This window comes from Mirounga angustirostris, unplaced genomic scaffold (assembly GCF_029215605.1).
Source record: "Mirounga angustirostris isolate CCGP_5_RB_7025 unplaced genomic scaffold, mMirAng1.0.hap1 SCAF_4, whole genome shotgun sequence".
Lineage (NCBI taxonomy): Eukaryota > Metazoa > Chordata > Mammalia > Carnivora > Phocidae > Mirounga > Mirounga angustirostris.
The window spans coordinates 51,424,250-51,430,282 of NW_026991712.1; positions in this window are offsets into that span (position 1 = coordinate 51,424,250).

Genomic DNA, 6,033 nt, shown 5'->3' on the forward strand with positions numbered 1-6,033 from the left:
TTTGAGAGAGAGAGAGCACCCACGGGGAGAGGGGGCAGAGGGAGAGGAAGAATCCCAACAGACTCTGCACTGAGCGTGGAGTCAACATGGGGCTCAATCTCATGACCCTGAGATCATGACCTGAGCCAAAACCAAGAATTTGATGCTTAACTGACTGCACCACCCAGGCGCTCCAGCCCATTATAATTTTTAAAAACTTAATTCAAATTATTGAAGTATGGAGGCCATGGGCATCATTTCTCCAATTTGTTAAAATGGGAGTATGTGTATTTCTGCTTTTACTAGGTTTGAAACTAGTTGGAAAAATAGGGGTAAGCCAGAACTCAAAACAGAAAATAGTTTAAGGAATGGGTAAAAGGCAGGGAATAAGTCACATGCCTCCTCCTACCTGGCTTGGTTTACAAAAGCTATAGTGAGTGAAATTTTAGGCCTGCCTGATGGTGAGAATTAACATTTCTTCAGTGGTGATTAATAATTAGATTTCTGTAATTTGAGATTAGATTTCTGTAACTTGAAAAGTAGTATTCTTAGAAAAAGTATATATTGGTATCAGTCATTTTAAGTAATTTACAAATGACATGTAGTCCCTCTGAAAAATCAGATTTTTATGGGACAGTGCAGTGAGAAGGGTACACTGGACATTTAGATAGGAAGAGGTGCCACAGAGTGGGAAAAGAGGGGACCTATAAAAGTAATATAATAGACATACTGATCAGTAATTGTCTACATTACAATTTGACTGATCCAGCCTTATAGGGATTCTCATATGCCTCCAAACTAGTCTTGCACAACTACGACTATGTTGACAAAAACATACTCCTTAAATTTTTTGAGAATAGAAACTATATCTTATTTAACTTTGATTTCCTAGCTCAGTTCCTCACACATAGTGCATTCTCTGTATATTTCTATGTAATTGATAAATGAATAAAAGAATGAATAATAACTTAAAATAGTGTGGGATATATGTAGCAATTCTACTATAGTAAATATTCTCCACAATAACTCAAGTATCTGAGGATGAAGAATTCATGGTTTATAAATGCCAATTATCTGTATGGGAAAATACCTCATATGCAAAACTTTGTGTTTTATTTTTCATTTTTTTTCATAATGTGCTGGTAAGATAATTTAAATTTTACACACACAAAAAATACTACACACACACACACACAATAGAACAAATCCTCTCCATGATATTAAGAAAGAATACAGAAAAGTAAAAAGAATAAGAATAAAATTCAACAGGGGAATTTTAAAGACATTTTTACTCTAAGAAAACAATGTAGATGTGAGATGGGGATTAATAAAAACTGATACCATAAGCACCACATGAAAAATAATTTATGCCAATTTGATGTCAAAGCAACATGCTACCTACTGTCATTTTTGTTTGACAGTAGCTTAAAGAAAGTCTAATCTGAAAGGTTCATCAGTTAAACCTCTGGATTCAGCAGTTCATTAATTTTCTAGGATTTCCTTTTCTTAGTATCTTTCTCCCTCAATCTTTTTCTTCCTCTCTTTCTTTTTGGTAGGCTATTTTTCTTGTCACCAGATTCTATAGAAGGCATTTGGGAGAGATCATCCATAAATACATTTGTTTTGTTCAGTCCTCCACATATTTTTAGGAATTTGAATGGGGAAAATCATTACCTTACAGAAAAAATCAGAACTGGACAATACTTTATCACTGTCAGAATTGTTTTCAGGTGATTATTAGACCTGTTTTGCTCCCAAAATAGCAATCTCCTTTCAATAGTCTGTTCCATAAGCAAAGCATGAATAACTAATGTTTAATCTGTTACTTTGTGTCTGGATCAGAATTAGCCAGATTTCAGATTAGCATTGAGGAGTTCATATGAGTTGCTAATACCTGTCATTTAAAAATAAATTTCCCTTCCTCAGTATCTCCTTTTTTCTTTATTTCTATCTTGTGTGTAAGTTCTACTGTTTCTTGTTTGCATGATAGCAGCTAACATATATATTCCAACTCATTTTTCTGTAAACATATTGTATAGTAATTTACAAATCTTTCCTCATGAGTTAATATTCCAATCTGTTGGTAACCTAAGCAACTTTATTAAACTTTAAGATTCCCACCACCATTTCCTAGAACATCATAACTCGCCAGAGTTTGTTACCCACTAAATTTCCTAAGATATGAAAATTCTCCTACAGCAATTACTTGCTGCATAAAACAAAATACAGATTTAAATACACAATAGAAACAGAATGCAGAAAAATAGGGATGTAATTTATGAGATATTAAAATGAAGTCTTTATATTCCACATTTTATCTGGATTCTAACATCTGTAAAAACCCAAACATTCTGCAGCCGCCTCTCTGAGGAGGGCTGCAACATAACTGCTCTGACCCAATATTCATTAAACAGCAAAGATTTAAAAACACTGAAGATACCTCTAAGTTGTAAAAGTATTGCTGAAGATCCCCCAATGTACACTGCTCAAGTCATTATAAATACAAAGCAATTTAGTGATGTAAATCATGACCCTCTAAAATAGTTAAATTTTTATAATAAATTTAAATATGGAATTATTTAGTAAATAGTCCTGAAATAAGTAGAGAAAACCAGCATATACCAAACAATATTGAAATATTAATTAAAGCCAAAATTGGAAGCAAATTAATTGTTCATTTTCAGGGAATCTTGAACTATGATTTATCCATTCAATGCAATATTATGCCACCATTCTATATATTTACCTAATGTTTATTTACATAAAATGCATACCATATATACTAATTGCATTGTTCTAAAGTTTCAATTACAATATTGAAATTATATGTTGAATGTGGTTACAATTATGTTTTATTTAAGCCACACAGAGTACAAAAAAAGAAAGAAATTTGCTCTAAAATGTCAGTAAGTGATGTGATTTTCTTTTTTCTTTTTTTTTTCCCACAAGTAACTTCTAAATAACTTATTGTTATGACTTTTCCTCAATCTCTCTTTCTTGACCTTTTCATAGAAGTACTTAAGGTAAGTACTTCTCTCTTGGTTTCTGAATAAATATCTTTCCTGGTTTTCTTCTGGTTTATTCTTATCCTCTATTGTACTTTCTAATTTAGGTGTGTGATCTAAAAATGAAGCTTCCAAATCTAGAGATTTCAACTAAATCTCTAAAATAGAGATGTCAACTCTATTTTAAGCTTACTCTGTATTTTCTTTTTTCTCCAGCTTTGTTGAGATATACAGTTGACCCTTGAACAACACAGAAGTTAGGGGCACCTAACCACCAAACTCTGTACAGTCAAAAATCCACATATAAATCTGACTCCCCAAAAACTTTATTAATAGCCTACTATTGACCAGAAGCATAAACAGTTAACACACATTTTGTATATGTATTACACACACTGTATTCTTACAATAAAGTAAGCTAGAGAAAAGAAAGTGATGAGAAAATCATAAGGAAAGAAAATACACTTAAGTACTGTACTGTATGCCTTGAAAACACGTCATATAATTTTCACTTCTTTTTTGCGATGAAAACATTTAAGATCTACTCTCTTAGCAACTTTCAGGTACATAATATAGTATGATTAACTATTATCACTATGCTATACGTTAAGTCCCTAGAACTTATTTACCTTATAACTGGAAATTTTTACTCTTGACTAACAACTCTCCTTCTCCCCAAACCTCCCAGCCCCTCGTAACCACCAGTCTTGGCATTGTTTCTAGGAGTTTCATTTTTTTAGATTCCACAGAAAAGGAAGATCATATAGTATTTGTCTTTCTCATCTTAGTTACTTCACTTAGCATAATGTCCTCAAAGTCCTCCATGTTGTCACAAATGGCAAATGTCCTTCTCTTTTATGGCTGAATAATATTCCTTTGTTATATATAGATACCGCATCTCCTTTATCCATTCATCCATAGATGGACACTTAGGTAGTTTCCATATCTTGGCTATTGTGACTAATGCTATAATGACAATAGGGTGCAGATACCTCTTCGAGATTCTGTTTTCATTCTTTTTTGAAATACCCAGAAGTGGGGTTGCTGGATCACATGGTAATTTTATTTTTAATTTTTTGAGGAACCACCATACTGTTTTCCATAGTGACTGAACCAATTTATATACCCCACAACAGTGCAAGGGGCTTCTTTTTTCTCCACATCCTCTCCAACACTTATATTTTGTCTCTTTGATAACAGCCATCCTAACAGGTATAAGGTGATATCTCATTGTGGCTTTGATTTGCATTTCCCTGTGGACTAGTGAAACTGAGCACCTTCCCATGTACCTTTTGGCCTTTTGAATGTCTTCTTTAGAAAAATGTCTACACAGGTCCTCTGCCCATATTTTAATTGGGTTTGGTTTTTGCTACTATTAATATATCCATACTACCCAAAGCAATCTGCAGATTCAATGTAATCCTTATCAAAATTCCAATGGCATTTTTCACAAAAATAGAACAAACAGTCCTAAAATTTGTATGGAACCACAAGAGACCCCAAATAGCCAAAGCAATCTTAAGAAAAAGGAACAAAGCTAGAAACATCACACTTCCTTATTTCACATTATATTATAAAGCTATAGTATTCAAAACAGTACACGGTATTGGCACAAAAACAGATACACAGATCAAAGGAACAAAATAGAGACTCCAGAAATAAACACATGCATATATGATCAATTAATTTATAACACAGAAGTCAAGAATATACAATGGGGAAAGCACAGTCCCTTCAGGAAATGTGCCTGAATCTAATATAATGTTATATGTTCATTATATCTCAAAAAAGCAAAAAAGATCATTAGCAAAAGCAATCCCAGTTCCATATTCTGAAACATCCTAAACTGTGCTTTACCCATGGACTTGAAATTTAACCTTCCTCAAAACATCTATGGACTTTCAACCTGGAAGTTATCCAGAATCACTTCAACCTCAAAATCCACCTAAAAATTTGAAAACCCTAATGATGTCTGATGAGCAGCTAGGTTTACAAATCACTTCTCTTGTATCTCTTGCTTCAATTTCCTATTGTCAATTCTAATTAATTTTATTACTATACTCATCTTTTTTTTCAAAGATTTTATTTATTCATTTGGGAGAGAGAGAGAGACAAAGAGAGCACAAGCAGGGGAGCAGCAGAGGGATAGGAAGAAGCAGACTCCCTGCTGAGCTGGGAGCCCAACATGGGGCTCCATCCCAGGACCTGGAGATCATGACCTAAGCTGAAGGCAGACAATCAACCATCTGAGCCACCCAGGTGCCCCATTAGTATACCCATCTTTAACAGAAACTTGAATCTTCTTTTTACTCCATCTCATAAAAGTGTGATTCTTGTATGATGGGTCAAATACAATGACATTGAATGGGTGAAAGTAATAGGAAGATAGATGTCTCTTTGATAATAATAATCAGGCCTATTTTTTGTCTAACCTTTCAAAATTTATTCTTTTCGGATTGATTCCCTATTATTGTAAATCTGTGTAACAATATGGTCTGTGGAAGCCTCTTAGTCAGGAAGAGCCCTTTACTGGAGAAGGTTTTCATGACTGATTTAGCATATAGGCCTCACATGTAAAATTAATACTTGATGTGGTATACTCTGATGTGGTTCACTGCAGATCACCAGGACTGATATGGGCCCAACCACGATTCTAAAGCCAAATCCAAGCTAATTATATAATATTCTTTTGGCCTATCTTATAAGCATTTATCTTTCTCAAGGGATATCTGTAATCATGGTAGTTAACAGGTCAGGATTTAGAGAATATGAGCCACAGCAGTATAAGTTTGAATCTTACTAATGAAATAACTACCAAGAGTACCCCAGCCCTGCTGAGACTGAGGCTTTTCATATGACCTTGACCTGGCCAAGATTGTTTCAGAAACTGCCTCCTGTTACACAGTATCATGGGCAACAGGATTGACATTCTCATAATTTTCAAATAATGTCTTTCCACACCTAGAATACTGTGTGCATTTATGATTCCCATTCCTTAAGAAATAAAACAGAGTTTGAAAAGAATAATAAATGATTAACTAAATAATAA